Source organism: Delphinus delphis, chromosome 19 (assembly GCF_949987515.2).
Source record: "Delphinus delphis chromosome 19, mDelDel1.2, whole genome shotgun sequence".
In the NCBI taxonomy this organism is placed as follows: Eukaryota; Metazoa; Chordata; class Mammalia; order Artiodactyla; family Delphinidae; genus Delphinus; species Delphinus delphis.
Genome location: NC_082701.1, coordinates 7,516,277 through 7,532,664, shown reverse-complemented (window position 1 = coordinate 7,532,664; position 16,388 = coordinate 7,516,277). Strand labels below are relative to the sequence as shown.

The following is a 16,388-nucleotide window of genomic DNA, read 5'->3' as shown; positions in this document are numbered from 1 at the left end:
GGAAGGGGCACGAGGTGTAGGAGCAGATGCCTGCTGCGTGCACCCGCACATGCCCCGGATCCCAGCTGATTCGAACGTGCCCTTCCAGCTTCTAGGCCATAAGGGAAAATCCCAGCTTAACTTGAAGGTACAGTATGTAGCTGGGTTTTTTTGTCTTTATCCTCGATAAACAGCCAGGTGATTCCAGGCTATTCCAGGATCGCAGAGGAACAATTCGGTTCAAGCTATCGATGTGTAGTCCACAGATTTAAAAACTGAAAAGTGATGAAGACCAAATTTACCTGATGGGAAAAAAAGGGAAAAAGCTTTAAATAAGAAAAGATACCCATTTTTATATTTTTATATTCAGCATTGTAATATTAGTTGCTTGATATCACTCATAATTCCCAAGTTAAGAATGATGTTTAAGAGGCCATCTGGGGAGAAAAATTATGTTCCTAAATGGTAAACATGTGAATTTCCTCTATGAAATGCATTCTCAGTGGAGGCGGTATTGCCCCTAAAGGGGAAAAAAAAAAATCAGTTCTTTTTTTGTTTTTTAGATTCCATATATATGTGTTAGCATATGGTATTTGTTTTTCTCTTTCTGACTTACTTTACTCTGTATGACAGACTCTATGTCCATCCACCTCACTACAAATAACTCAATTTCGTTTCTTTTTATGACTGAGTAATATTCCATTGTGTATATGTACCACATCTTCTTTACCCATTCATCTGTCGATGGACACTTAGGTTGCTTCCATGTCCTGGCTATTACAAGGTTCTAAGGAACCTAGGGGCAGGACAGGAATAAAGATGCAGATGTAGAGAATGGACTTGAGGACACGGGGAGGGGGAAGGGTAAGCTGGGACGAAGTGAGAGAGTAGCATTGACATATATATGCTACCAAATGTAAACTAGATAGCTAGTGGGAAGCAGCTGCATAGCACAGGGAGATCAGCTCGGTGCTCTGTGACCACCTAGAGGGGTGGGATAGAGAGGGTGGGAGGGAGACTCAAGAGGGAGGGGTTATGGGGATATTTGTATACTTATAGCTGATTCACTCTGTTATACAGCAGACACTAACACACCATTGTAAAGCAATTATACTCCAATAAAGATGTTAAAAAAAAATTGGTTCTTGGAAGATGAAATAAATGAGATTTTGTAAGAGTTTGTGGTCTTCCAAAACTTAACTCTGCCCAACACAATCTTATTTCTTAGTATTTAATTTCCGTCATGAAGGAGAATTTCATTTACTTTTTCCCTTTTGGGGGAAATAGTGAAAATTTAAAAACATTTTCAAACACTGCTCCAAGAGAAGGTCCCCTTTCTCATGGAAAGATTCCGCCAGCCACAGCATATCTTTAGCTCTGATTTTTTTCTACAAGTCAATTATTAATTGGGAGTCAGATTCCCAGGGTCAATCATTGGAATGAAGGCAGTCAGTCCTGCATAATCTGGAGGATGGCATCGTGCTGGGATTTGCCGGACAGAGATGGTGAACACTGGGAAAGAAGAGGGTCTCGGGGCTCAGGCTGTCTCCATCCCCTGTGCTTCCTGGCCACATGGTTCACTCCGGTGGTCGCTCTCACTTGCAAGTGGTTAAATTCAAGAGTGTCATGGATGCAAACTTTGAGAAGGAAGGTAGGAGAATTTCTTTTTCTGCTGGTGCTAAAACTGAATCACTGTGACCCTCATTATTTAAAATCAAGTGTATGTCCCAAAATACTCGACCTTGGACAGAACCTGACCAGGACTACAGGAAGACAAGGACCCTCGCTTGATCAAATGAGATAATATATGTGAAGATCATGATTAGATGACATAATGCATGTGAAGATGTTTTTTGTGCAGGATCTTAGTTCCCCAACCAGGGATGGAACCCGTGCCCCCTGCAGTGGAAGCTCCGAGTCCTAACCACCAGACTGCAAAGTATATAAAGTATTTTGTAAATCCTCCCCCTAAAGATGTGAATAAGCTACATAAATAAAGGCAGGTTTATTTAAGGGTGATGAACAGATCCCTGCCTTGATTTCAACACAAAAACTTGGAATAATTGATGGATGTTTATGAAACTTCTCTATCTTTGGGTGACAGGGGCTCCGTGAGAGTGTGTGACATGTTATCAGCTGTTACTCCACCTGGTATCTGCGGCCTCGTCTCGAATTGCTGGATGCTTAGTTATTTTTCATTACAATCCTGTCCTTTCTTCTTGTGTCCATAGAAACTACCAGTAATGCGGGGACTTGTCCTTTCACGGGGCCTCTAAGATTCTCACAGCTTTGCTCTGAGCCCGAGAGCTTTGCCCCTTTAGCCAGAAATAGGGCTGGTGCATGTACTGGTGGTGCCTTCTAAGTCAAACCCAAAGTGTCCCTTTTTCCATTTGAATGCTGCCTAAGATGTGTCCCACGGAGAGCGTCCTGGCTCAGGATTTGGTCCTGGGGGATTAGAGGCTTCATACTTTGATAAGCCGGAGAGTCAGTCATTCTGCAGAATAATCAGTGCCTCCAACATAAAAAGGCACATGTACTCAGAACCCAGCTTTGCTCCCGTGCAAAGAATGTGCATTAAATATGTTGCATCACTTTTGTGCCTTTTAAGTGTTTGGTTGACAAAGGAATTTGTGAGGAAGTTCCTAATATGTTTGATACAGTTGACACATCAGTGTTCTTACAGTTACTGAGGCAGCAGGCTGTGAGGGTTACAAGTGGGGCCCAGTCAGATAAACTCAAGTTTGAATTGCAGATCTGATACTTACTGGCTCTCTCAAAGTGGGACCTCCTTGAAGCCTCAGTTTCCTTACCTGTAGAATTTGGGTAATAAGAGAACCTTCTCACTGGCTTGTGGGATTTTTGGGGGTTTTGCTGTTGTTGTTGATTTTAGCAGCACTACACAGCTTGTGGGATCTTAGTTCCCCGACCAAGGATTGAACCCGGGCCCCCAGCAGTGAGAGTGCAGAGTCCTAACCACTGGACCGCCAAGGAGTTCCCTAGCTTGTTAAGTGAGATAATGAGATCATGAACAGAAGATGCTGAGCCCAGTGCCTAGGACATAATGAGTGTTCTGTCAAAGGTAGATGTGGTCCTTGTGATTGTTAGTGAAATGGGGAGGTGAGTAAGACAGGGGGGAAAACGTGATTTGGAAGAAAAGGAGCTAAGTGAAATTCCACACAGATTTTTACAAATCTTATGTTTAAAAAAAAATTACTGTATTTATTTTGGAATAGGTAATCCGTGCACATAAATAATGCAAAAGAAACAAAGAGAGATGAAAAATAGGTCTCCCTCCTACCCCTTACCTCCCAGTTCCCCTCCCCTAGGCAACTAATATACCAATTTCCTGAGAATCCTCCCAGAAATTTTCAGTATTGAAAAAATTACTTTGAAATAGACTCACAGACATAGAAAACAACCTTATGGTTACCAAAGGGGGGAAGGGGGTGTGTGTGGATAAATTAGGAGTTTGGAATTAACAGACACACACTACTGTATCTAAAATAGATAACCAACAAGGACCTACCGTGTAGCACAGGGAACTATATTCAAGATCTTGTAATAACGTACAATGGAAAAGAGGCTGAAAAAGAATGTGTGTGTGTGTGTGTGTGTGTGTGTGTGTGTGTGTGTGTATCTATCTATCTATCTATATCTGAATCACTTTGCTCTATACCTGAAACTAACACAACATTGTAAATCAACTATACCTCAATTAAAAAAAATTACTTTGGAGGGAAATGAGTTTTGGAGGGCAGAAGACTTTGATATAATAAAGACAGCTGCCTGTGTGTCGTGTTGGACCCCAAGTGGAGGGAGTATTTTGAAAGCATGTTTAGTTCTCTGCAGCCTGAGCCAGACTGGGTGAAGTCTTTCTAGCTATAATAAGACACATGGGCTCAGAAAAGCAATATGATTCAGAAGCGGGATTCACAGCTCCCGAAGCAGAGCCCCTCATGTTTGGTGAAGGATGTCAGGGCAGAGCAAAGCCATACTGTGAGATCTGAACTCTGGACTGTGGATTCATTCCCGACATTCCCCATGTGCCAAGCCCGCATTGTCGACATTCCCCTTGGGCTTAGGTCCTCTGCTCTCCTCTCGGACAGGGATCCTCGGGGTCACATAGTTTTGCCTTCAGCTGCTGGAGGGGCCAGAGGACAGGTTAGAGGAGACAATGATCAGAAACCAAGGATCCTTTCTTGCATTCTCCCCCTGGCCTGCTGGAGTCCAGTTTCCATTCTGTAAAATGCACAGATCTTATATTTACCCAGGATCCACTGGGGAAATTTAAACATGCGCAAGTCCCCAAATGCACCTGTTTAGTGGATAAACGGGGCTATTTGTTAACGGGGTATCTGTGCGTATATATGGAATCGAGGTATATATATGTCTCCAATCTTCTGTCAAGCAAATGGGTATTGAATCACCCAACTGAACGAGATTCTGTGACCTCGGTAACACATTCCGGTACGTAAGTCTACGTCAAAAAGTTCCCACTTGGATCTAACCTGAATTCACTAAGCTGAAATTTGTCTGGTATCCAGTCATTAAGGAAAATGGCAGTGATCATCTTCCATGTACTGGAAGACATTCATTAGCCTTTGTCCCTTTAATACTAAAGGAAAGTCCATCCAGGTTCTTTCATCTTCCATTTACATTCAATTTCTAACCTCTCAGTTACTGCTGTGACTGTCTGTATGCTCTCCTTTCTTGGCCTCCAAACCAGGCCAGAACTTTCCCTGTTCAGAATATCAGGAAAGACCCCTGACATAGCATCTTTGACTCCATTTTTTGCTTCCCCTGCAGCCTCCAAGCCTTTGGAGCTGCTTGTCTGGTTCATCTTCAGTCTGCGTGTGTATAAGCTCAGCTATATAAAGCCGATTTTCCCCATCTGACATTCCTAAATATCAGAGTGAGTGAATAAATGACACTCCCTTCTGGTCTGTAGGCAGTTCTGGTATTTATATTGATCTGAACCCATGATGATGCTTGTAGAGTGTTAGTTTTCCTAAAGCCCAAACACTCAGGTTAATTTGGGAGAGGGTGGAGGTTTGAGTTCTTGAGTTGAGCCGAAGACTGAGGGACGGAGTTGATTCCTAGACCCAGAAAGCCTGCTGCAACACTGTGAAACAAGTTGCTTTATGATTTTGGAGCTCAGAGCAGAAGAACAGAGATTGCCTTAGTAAACTTCCAGGGATTTTGTGACCAAGTAAAGTCTCATAAAACACTCAGCTGGACAAAAAAGAAGTACAAGAAGCGGGGCAGGGTGGGGGGATGAGGCAGAATTGGGAAAGCAAAAAGCATTAGAATTGATTTACAAGCAATCCTATCCTATTTTCAAATAAAATGAGCCTTAAGGGAAGCAGGTAAATGTACATTACTATTTCTCACAGCACCCTACTGTTATTATGGCTGAGGACCCTGAAGCTTAGTTAGATGAGATCAGTTGTACCAAGTGCCCCATACAGCGCCCTGAAACATAGTTGGAAGTCAGGACAAGTTCGTTCTCTTCCTAATTGTATTGCTATTAACAAGAAGGGTTAAAGGAGTAATGGAGTTGACGTTCTGTTAGTTGCCAATTAAACCCTCAGCTATATTGCCGTATAAAACACAGGCAGTAAATTGCATCTGTAGCCAAACTGCCCAGGGAGGGTTGTTCCCGGTGACAATCTGGTTTAAGTTGTCTGGCCACCTTGGGAGGGGCCTTGGGATGCCATTGAATCCCTGAAACCAGTCTTGTTTCTCTCAGTCCTGACAGTTTTCTTAGTGTCATAGTCCAGACGCCATAATAACAGTAATAATAACAACAGTGAACATTTCTTAAGAGTTTACTGAGGGCCAGGCTCTGACTTAAACACACTCCGTGCATTATTTCATTGAGGCGCCTAAGACAAAATGTTCAGACACGGAAGATCCTTGCCAGAAGGGAGGACACCAGAAACCTGGCCGCTAAGCTATCAAAATCTGAAGAAGTTTGAGAAAGAGAGAATAAATTCCATAACGCTCTGCCCTTGGGTCATAAAACCAAGAGAATAGACTAGCAGAGACGAAAGATATTTCACACGAGAAGGCAGAGAAAATGCAGCTTTGTGGTTTATTCAATAAATGGGGAAATATGACTTCTGTTCGCTGGTAACCACAAAGAATTGAAACGTGCGGTTAAAGATTGAGGGGTTAAGGAGGGCGAGAGGGGAGGGTAGTCTTGTTTCTTCCTGATTTGTGTCTGATTCCAGGGAACTGGGGTTTCCATTGCGTAGGGTGCAACTGGATATTTCCTCCATGTTTCATTGCTGGGACCTGGCAAACGGCATTTCCTGGCACTCGGAAGCAGCGAGTCCCGACAGCAGCGAGGTCGAATCCATTTTTGGAGCCAAACACCAGCATTCTTTTGCAGTGAGTTCTGCAACCTCAAGGTAGCGCTTCCCTAGAGTGACCTCTAGTGATGACCACAGGAGTTGCCCGATTTTCCAGCCTATGGAAGAATCCCCCTAAAAATATTGGACTCCTTGCGACAACAGAAGCCTCTTCCTTCTTTCCCCACTAATTGCCCCGTGGAGGTGATGACAAGCAGGGCTGGCAACATGAGCAAGTTGAAGTCATTCCACTTGCTAATCAAAACCATGAAGTATACTTTCATGTGAAACACAAAAGCCCTGAATGTTTGAACGTTCCCAGCCTTCCGACCGCAGCAGTGATCACCCTGCATTGGAATGAGACACTTGTCCACCTGCCAGGGGTGCAGCCTGCCTGGTCACAGGGTGGCAGTGAGCGTTTTCTCTCTAGAGAGGCCTTAAGACTTTGTAGGAAAAATAATGGTGATAATCTACAAACTGTTTTGAGATCGTTGGATGGTTGGTAATATAGGTGTGTCTACTCAGGAGCCAACAGCTAAAAGATACGGCCTGATGCGTTTTTGTTTTAATCAATTATTTACTTATTTTGAAATTTTATTTATTTTATTTATTTTTGGCTGCGTTGGGTCTTCGTTGCTGATGCACTTTTAATAACTATGGGAAATGGATCCATGTGGGATAGGTAAAATGAACACGGGGAAAACTGAGAGGTGTGTCTAAAAGGTTATGGCTCAATCATTTTGCAACACTTTTACAATGCGTTATCTTATTTTGCTTATTTGCTATTTTTCACAACCACTCTGTTTGGGGATGTATTATTTTCCGCATTTTTTCCCTGGTAAGGAAATTAAGTCACAAACAGATGATACCACATAACAGAGATTACAGTGACAGAAAGCCTAGCACTGGAACTGCCTCTCTCGCCTTCAATCCTATGTTTATTTATACGCTGTGTCTCCTGGGTCAGTCCTCCCAACCTCAAACTGGAAACTGAGGTGTCATCCTTCGTTCCTCGCTCTCACTCACCTCTCACTTTCAACCCAACAGCAAGATGCAACCACGTGTCTCCACAATCCGCTGCTGCAACCTGAGGTTTCTCCCTGCAGTGAAGGTCTCAGGTCTGTCCATCCCCACAGCCCTTCTGTCCATCTCCAACACATCGTCCTAGTCCAAGCTCACTTAGATGGTTGAAACACGCTTCTGAAATTGTTGTTACATATTTATTTGTTGACTGATTTGTTGTCCACCTTTCCCCACGGATTATAAGCTCCATGAGAGCAGGAACCTTGTCCTTTTAAATTCACCAAAGCACCCCTAGGGCCAACCTCATAATGTGCATTCAATGTGTTTGTGGCATGAATGAGTGAAAGAAAACATGCTAATTCAGCAATTCCACAGCCTATTAAAATACTCATGTCTAGAGCCCAAACCCCAGAGAATTTTTTTCTTTTCTTTTCTTTTTTTAAGATTTAATGTAATTAATTAATTTTTTGGCTGCGTTGGGTCTTTGTTGCTGCCCGCAGGCTTTCTCTAGTTGTGGCGAGCAGGGGGCTACTCTTCGTTGCTGTGCACGGGCTTCTCCATGCAATGGCTTCTCTTGTTGCGGAGCACGGGCTCTAGGCGCGTGGGCTTCAGTAGTTGCGGCACGCAGGCTCAGTAGTTGTGGCTCACGGGCTCTAGAGTGCAGGCTCAGTAGTTGTGGTGCATGGGCTTGGTTGCTCCGCGGCATGTGAGATCTTCCCGGACCAGGGCTCGAACCCGTGTCCGCTGCACTGGCAGGCAGATTCTTAACCACTGCACCACCAGGGAAGTCCCAACCCCAGAGATTTTAATTTATCTGGGTTGGGGACAGGAATCAAGATAGTACTTTTTAGGACTTCCCTGGTAGTCCAGTGGGTAAGACTCCTCGCTCCCAGTGCAGGGGGCCTGGGTTCCATCCCTGGTCGGGGAACTAGATCCCGAATACCGCGACTAAAGATCCCGCATGCAGCAATGAATATCCCTTGTGCTGCAACTAAGACCCGGCGCAGCCAAATAAATAAATACCTTTTAAAAAGTGTACAGTTCAGTGGCATTAAGTACATTCACGTCACGGTGCAACGATCACCACCATCCATCTCCAGAACATTTTTCATCTTCCCAAACGGAAACTCCCCCCCTCCCCCTCCCCTCAGTCTCTGGTAACCACTATTCAATATTTTTAAATATTCATATTTGTAAATGTTTATAAATATTCATTATATTTTTTTTACAGCTCCCCAGCAGATTCTTTTTTTTTTTTTTTTCTTTTAGCAGCTCTGTGTGAGGCATGCAGGATCTTAGGGACCAGGGATTGAGCCTGGGCCACGGAAGGGAAGGTGCTGAGTTAACCCCTGGACCATCAGGGAACTCCCCTCTAGCAGATTCTAACGTAAGGTCAGAATTGAGAAACGTGCACAGACAGTTCATCCAGTCCCATCTTTCAGGCCCTTGGCTTCCCTCCTGATTTCCAGCCATCTTTCCCTCCGCCCCACCTCAGCCACCCATTGCCATGGTCAGACCCTACAGCTTGTCATCACTACCAGCCACGGCTGACCATCCCCATTTCGAGTGTCCCATTGTCTAAGCCCCATCTTCTATCTTCCCAGCTCCTTTTTACTCTCGCTTCCCCACCCCAACAATCCTTTGGCCCCAGGGAAGCTTTAATCTATTCACCCTACTGCTTTTACACACACGTACACACACACAAACACACTCTCACACTTATTTCTCCCTTCTCTTTTTTCTTTTTCTTTTTTCATTATGGTTAAATATACATACATAACATAAATTTACTGTTTTAACCATTTTTTTTAATTTTATTTTTGCTGTGTTGGGTCTTCGTTTTTGTGCAAGGGCTTTCTCTAGTTGTGGCAAGTGTTTTAACCATTTTTAAGTGTACAACGCAGTGTGCAACCATCCATAAGGTAAGATAAGAACTTTCTTCTCTCTCCAAACTGAAACTCAGTCCCCAACAAATACTCACTTCCCTTCCCCCTTTCTTTCTTGCCTGGCTTGGACACCAAGACCCATCACTGTATCTGGTGCCTTGCACGCACCCTCCACACCCCGACCCCTCCCCTCTTTGGTGGTATTGGCCTGGCAAATCCCAAACAGGCAAAACCAAGTTCTTCACCTGCCCTGTGTCTGCAACCAGGCAGCTGAATGTAACTTGTTAAAAACAGGCAATCAGGCTGAGTGGCCTCTTTTAAATTCACACTCACAAATCTGAGTGGGACCCTAGCACCACCTGCAGTGTTACCTAAATCGACTTGATCCCCCCAGTCCAAAAGTTCAGTTTCATACCTTCTGATCAAAACAAACCTCCTGGGCTTCCCTGGTGGCGCAGTGGTTAAGAATCTGCCTGCCAAGGCAGGGGACACGGGTTCAAGCCCTGGTCCGGGAAGATCCCACATGCTGTGGAGCAACTAAGCCCGTGCGCCACAACTACTGAAGCCCACGCGCCTAGAGCCCGTGCTCTGCAACAAGAGGAGCCACCGCAATGAGAAGCCTGTGCACCTCAACGAAGAGTAGCCCCTGCTCACAGCAACTAGAGAAAGCCCACGGGCAGCAACGAAGACCCAACGTAGCCAAAAAAAAAAAAAAAAAAAAAAAAAAAAACTCCTGCACTCTTTTCCCCCTCCCCCACCTCAGGTGTCAACCCCTTGCATTTAACTGAGAGAACAGAAGCCGTCAGTATAGAAAGACTGCATCTGCCCACCACCACTGCCATCCACCCACCTACATCTGTTTTCACTTATGCCACTACTTGTCCATGAAAATGGACGAATTGCAAGGACTTTGCTTCTCAATTCCCGTCTCTCTCCTGTATCCTAAAGTCTCCCTCTCTACTAGATAATTCCCTTCAGCACACAAAGCATGCCCTAATAGGTCCTATATCTAAAATCTCTTTCTTGGCCATCCAAATCCCACTCTTTTTTTAAAATTGTATTTTATCGAAGTATACTTGATTTACAATGTTGTGTTAATTTCTGCTGTACAGCAAAGTGATTCAGTTATACATATATATACATTCTTTTTCATATTCTTTTCTTTTCCTTTTTTTTTTTTTGTCTGCGTTGGGTCTTCGTTGCTGTGCGCGGGCTTTCTCTAGCTGCAGCGAGCGGGGGCTACTCTACATTGCAGTGTGCAGGCTTCTCATTGCAGTGGCTTCTCTTGTTGCGGAACACGGGCTCTAGGCGAGTGGGCTTCAGTAGTTGTGGCAAGCAGGCTCAGTAGTTGTAGCGCACGGGCTTAGTTGCTCCAGGGCATGTGGGGTCTTCGTGGACCAAGGATTGAACCCATGTGCCCTGCATTGGCAGGTGGATTCTTAACCACTGCACCACCAGGGAAGTCCCCATATTCTTTTCCATAATGGTTTATCACAGGATATTGAATATAGTTCCCTGTGCTAGACAGTAGGACCTTGTTGTTTATCCACCCTATATATAATAGTTTGCATCTGCTAACCCCAAGCTCCCAATCCTTCCCTCCCCCTTGGCAACCACAAATCTGTTCTTTATGTCTGTGAGTCTGTTTCTGTTTCATAGATAAGTTCACTTATGTCCTATTTTAGATTCCACATATAAGTGATATGGTATTTGTCTTTCTCTGACTTACTTCACTTAGTATAATAATCTCTAGGTCCATTTTTTTTGGACTAATATCTACTATTTATTGGACAATTTGCAAAGCACTGTGCTACACATCACATACATTATTTCAACTGTTTCTCATGGAAGCCCTATGAGGTAGGTATTGTATCCACATCTTACAAAGAACTCAACACAAATGCAAATGGCATTATTTCATTCCTTTCTATGGCTAAGTAGTATTCCATTGTATATATGTACCACATCTTCTTTATCTGTTCATCTGTCAATGGACATTTATGTTGTTTCCATGTCCTGGCTATTGTGAATAGTGCTGCTGTGAACATAGGGGTGCGTGTGTCTTTTTGAATTATATTGTTTTGTCTGGATATGTAATCCCATAAGTGGAATTGCTGGATCATATGGCAACTCTATTTTTAGGGTTTTTTTTTTTTTCTGGCCATGCCCTGCAGCATGTGGGATCTTAGTTCCCTGACCAGGAATCGAACCCGGGCCCCCTGCATTGGAAGTGGGGAGTCTTAACTACTGGGCCTCCAGCGAAGTTCCTATTTTTAGTCTTTTGAGGAACCTCCATACTGTTCTCATAGTGGCTGCACCAATTTACATTCCCACCAACAGTGCAGGAGGGCTCCCCAAATCCTACTCTTTGCTCTGTTTTATAGCAAAACTCTTACAAAGAATTATCTGTACTTACTGCCTGCACTTGCTTACATTCCTTATTCTCTTTTCCCCCAATTCTTTCTCTAATCTCCTCCATCAGACTCTCACCCCACCAGCTATTGAGACTGTCCTTGTCAATATCACCCACAACCTCCATCTCTCTAAATTCAGTGGTTGACTCGGTTTTCACCTTGCCCATCCTCTAGCAACACTGGACACAGCTGCCTATCCCCTCCTTATGGAAACACTGAATTTCGCCATCCAGACATAGTCATAATATCTACCACGTATTGTTATTGTAGGGACTAAATGAAATAATGTACATAAAGCCCGTAGACTTTTCCTGGCCCCAAATTAGTGCTCAATCCCTGCCAGCTAGTCTTAAATATAATATTTTCATCTTTCATGGGAGGATGGGTTCATTTAATACTTGTCTAATTAAGACTTAGTTTGTAAAAAAAAAAAAAAAAAATTAGGGAGTTCACTGGTGGTCCAGTGGTTAAGAATCAGCCTTCCAATGCAGGGGAGGTGGCTTCGATCCCTGGCCAGGGAATTAAGATCCCACATGCCACAGGGTAACTAAGCCTGCACGTCACAACAAAGAGCCCATGTGCCACAATGAAAAATCCCACGTGTCACAACTAAGACTCGACACAACCAAAAATAAATAAATAAAATTTTTCAAAAAAGAAAAAATTAAAAAGCCAAAGGACATCAGAGACTCAAATAAATTTTTTTTTAATGGGAAATTTTAAGGGAGAAGGAGAGGGAGAGTCTCATATGCAGAATATCTAATTTTAATAAAATATATAATAGAACCAATACTGGAGAAACTTCCTAGTATTAAAATCGCTAATGCTTCTTTCTCGCAGGCATAGGAACAGTGGGGACATTTCCACCCTTTGGATACATCACTTGCAATTTAGCTCAGGCCAAAATGGAATTGACTTCATCTCCTTAATGAACAGAACATATTCTAATGAAAGAGCCACATGGAAACTGAAACAGAAGGAATAGAGAAGGGCCACCCTCCTTGAACTTGACTCTGACATTGCTCCAGAGAGCTGTCAGGATCAGAGTCCATTTGCTTATCTGGACTTTTATTTTTTAATTTATTTACAATGTGGTGCTAAGAAGTACCACCCGCCCAGACCTTGACCACGCCAATGGGCTTTACTGGCATTTCTCAGCCACAGGCAGCTTAAGACCCAGGGGAGTGCACTGGGGAAAGAGTCCCAAGCTCTCTCCTGCCCATAGCAACTCACATCCTGATTCCTGTAATCAAGGATACATTGGGAAGATCCCAGAATCCCCACGACTCAATTATTCAGTAAGTATTGTCTCTCAAAGCCTGGTCCAAAGATGACCAGGCTAAGAATTACCTGCAGCTGCTTATTTAAAATGCATATTTCTGAGCCCTTCCCAGACCTAATGAGTTGAATATCTCTGGGTCACTGGAGCTCGCATTTTAAACAGGTCTCCAGGCAATTCTCTTGTGCATTAAATTGTGAGCACTGCTACATTAGGGAAGAATTGTTGGCCCTTTTCTCCATTTTAAAAACTTGCTATTTGGTCTAGAGGGGCCTCAACTTGGTTCTACCTATTAGAATGCCAGCTACTCTTCAAGACAACTCAGATACTACATCCTCTGTGAAGCCTTCCTGGACTCCCTATCCCCAGGTTCTCTCTCCTGGACTCCTTTCACCCTGAGTCCAGTGCTCCAAAAGCACTTGTTATGCGGTATTGCATTATTTGGAGTCAGGCTTTATCACCACGGGAGTTTATAAAGTTCTTAGCGACACTGACTTGTAAAAATTCATTTTTCTACCCATCCACCCTTGTCCCTAGTTCCCAATCTTGCACACAGTGTTCAATAAAAATTAGTCACATAAATGAATATCGTTTGGTAAAACTGATTTGGCGAATGACCTAAGAGAAAAGAGGAGTGACGGCCGAGAATGTGGAAGGAAGGAGACAGATAAGAAAGAAATTACAGAATTATAGCTGGTTACTATACTATGACTGTCAATGCCTAAGAAAAGTGGCGAGTGAGCAATATTTTAAGAAAAGATAGGATGTTTTGGCATAAATGTCTCTTAGCGATAACCGAGGAAGTAAGTGCTCCCCAACAGGCATGCCTCTTCGTTTATCTTTTCTCTTTCCTTCCTCTTTCCTTCTTTCCCTTCCCCTGTTCCTTTCCAGCATTTCTCATCTACTTCCTCTCCCTTGTTTCCATTTACCTTCTTTTAAAAAAAACTTTTTTATGAGAACGTAATTGATTTTCAATGTTATGTTAGTTTCAGGTGTCTCCATTTACCTTCCTTAAAACTCCTTCTATCCTCCTACCATACCTTAAGCCAGCCTGTCATTTGGTTGTTAAACATTAATTACAAGGTGTCGACTGAAAAAAATGCACAACCTAAAGTGAAAAATTATGTTTTATTCAGCGGACATTCTGAGGACTTCAAGCCCAGGAGATAGGACTCTCAGATCACTCTGAGGGAAGGGGGGTGGGCCAGAATATATAGGAGTTTTTGCAACAAAGACCAGGTTGTCAGAACATCAAAAGATTACTGTTAATTAAAGAAAACCAGATATCTGCAAGTTAAGGAATTTAGCACTTTTCTGTGTATGGGAAGAGGCAAGAGTCTGGGCTCACTGAAATCATTCCTTTGAAATGCACCTCGGCTATCTGGGGCCAGTCTCCAGCTTTTCTCCATCCTGAACCCCCTCAGGGTGCACAGTTGGGGATGACGGCAGTACCTGAGGGCTTGGCAGTGGGCAGCCTGTTTGGCTCCAACGTGAGTTCCCTCAGGGCTCACCACTGGGGCAGCTGTAATGTGATGGCTTGATGGCTGCAACATCCTTTGTTTACTGATATGGCAGGCAATATATTTCATCCACACAGGCATTAGATTAGGTGTGAGGAGCCAGGAAAACAAAACATGGTCCCTGTCCTTGAGGAACTTGCAGTCTAAAGGGGAGAAGGACAAGCAAGCAGATGGCTCACATATGGTCTTACGAAAACAGGAATGATGGAGTTGCCAAGGGTGCTATGAGAACACATTGGAGGGACCAGAGCATCATGGGAGGCTTCCTGGTGGAGGTGGCACTGCGTTGACATTTGGAGGACAGACAGGAGCCAGGCGATGGCAGGGAAGGCAGGGAGAGGAGGCATTCTAGCCCGAAGGGGCAGTATGCACAAAAACTTGGAGGTAAGAGAATTGTACAGTCATTCAGGAAGCTGCAAGTCATCCAGAAGACTAGCTGAGGGCTTGGCAGTAGAAGAGTTGAAAGGGCTGAGGCTGGAGTTGCTGGCAGCGGCCAGCCACGAGGGCCATATGGGGCATGCTAAGGGCCTCCTCTGTGACCCCCTGATTTGACTTGTATTTCAGAGAGCCCACTCTGGCTGCATTGTAGTGACTTAGAAGGGGGCAGGATGATCGGTGAGCCCCCCAGGAAGGATGGTGGTGTGTGGACCAGGTGATGGAAACGGAGTCAGGAGGTAGAGGAAGGGAAGTCACAGGACTTGGTGTCCCAGTGGTAGGCTCAGCATCAGAGGCCACCCTCAAAGCTTGAGAGGTATGCTAGAGCAGAGGAGATTCTAAGATAAGAACTTCCAAGATCAATTAAACAGGTGGGAGTAGAATTTCAATGACCAATTTTGGTTGTCACTGGCTGCCTGGTTCCTTCCCACTAAAGAAAAATTCAGAACAGTGGTCTCAGAGGAGGTGCCTGAGATGGGCTTTCAAGGTTCAGTCAATGCCAGGGCAGTGTCCAGTTCTGACCGGCAGGTGGCACCACCACAGCTCACAGAAAGCAAAGTGAGAAACCCTCTCCGACGACTCAAAATAACCGCAAACCCCAACCGAAAAGAGAGCCGTTTGGTGATTAATTTCTGCATTCCAAAGCGACTGATGTGGCCAATTTGTAATTAGCAAGTTTTGCTACAGTTGCAACAGCGTTTCATACCAGGGAGTGGCTTGTACCTCACAATTTGCCTCTTGCTCCCATTTCTTTTTGCTATTTAACACACCTTCTAAATATTACTGCTTCTAGTGTGGATTTTTTCTCTGCATGCAATGATCTTGGGCAGCATTCTCTCAAGTTTCTGAGTCTGTGTCTGCATAGAGGAGTTTTTAATCGAAGAGGCAATGTAACAGATGTTGAAGGGTTTTTTTTTTTTTAAGTCATCCCCAATTGCTTCATTTCAACACGATTATTTTTACTTTTAAATGTTCCCTTCCAAATCTGGTCCATAGGCATATATTTTCACATAGACATACTCAGAGTCTGTTTTATCAATTTTAAAAGGAAGCGCATCATTTTTTTTCTTTTCCCTTAGTTATCTAGTCTCTTCTGAGATCTCACCCACTTCCTTAGCTTCAAATAACACATTCGCACAGAAAGTCAGCCACATCTTTATCTCTAGTCAACTTCCGGTATTTATTCATCCATCCCTCCCTCCATCCATTAATTCAGTCCAGGCACTGTGCTGGGGGCTGGGAATACACATGTGAGAAGGTGTGGTCCTGTTTGGGAGCTTGTAGAGCATTTGGTGGTGGATGGGGGAGGGGGGAGAGTGAAGAAACCATTATGCAGCAGTGAGATTGGAGGTCCAGTGGGAATTTTGAGGAAGAAACCTTAAAACTGACTTGGGGGCCTAAAGAAGGGGGAGAAGACCAACTGAGCAGAGGAAACTGATCGTGCAAAGATACAGACCCTCAAAAGATCATGACACCTTCCGGAAACCACAGTGGTTTAG

The 16,388-nt window shown here is 44.0% G+C and overlaps 1 protein-coding gene across 1 annotated transcript in view; it reads left to right on the top strand.

The window, feature by feature from the left end:
- The first annotated feature begins 1,472 nt into the window (after positions 1 to 1,472).
- The window catches only part of GRB2 (growth factor receptor bound protein 2), a 90,316-nt gene continuing 75,400 nt past the window's right edge, over positions 1,473 to 16,388 (top strand). Inside the window, exon 1 of the mRNA XM_059996928.1 lies at positions 1,473 to 1,630. The gene's annotated coding sequence lies outside the window, so the exon portion shown is untranslated. The remainder of the gene's footprint in view (positions 1,631 to 16,388) is intronic.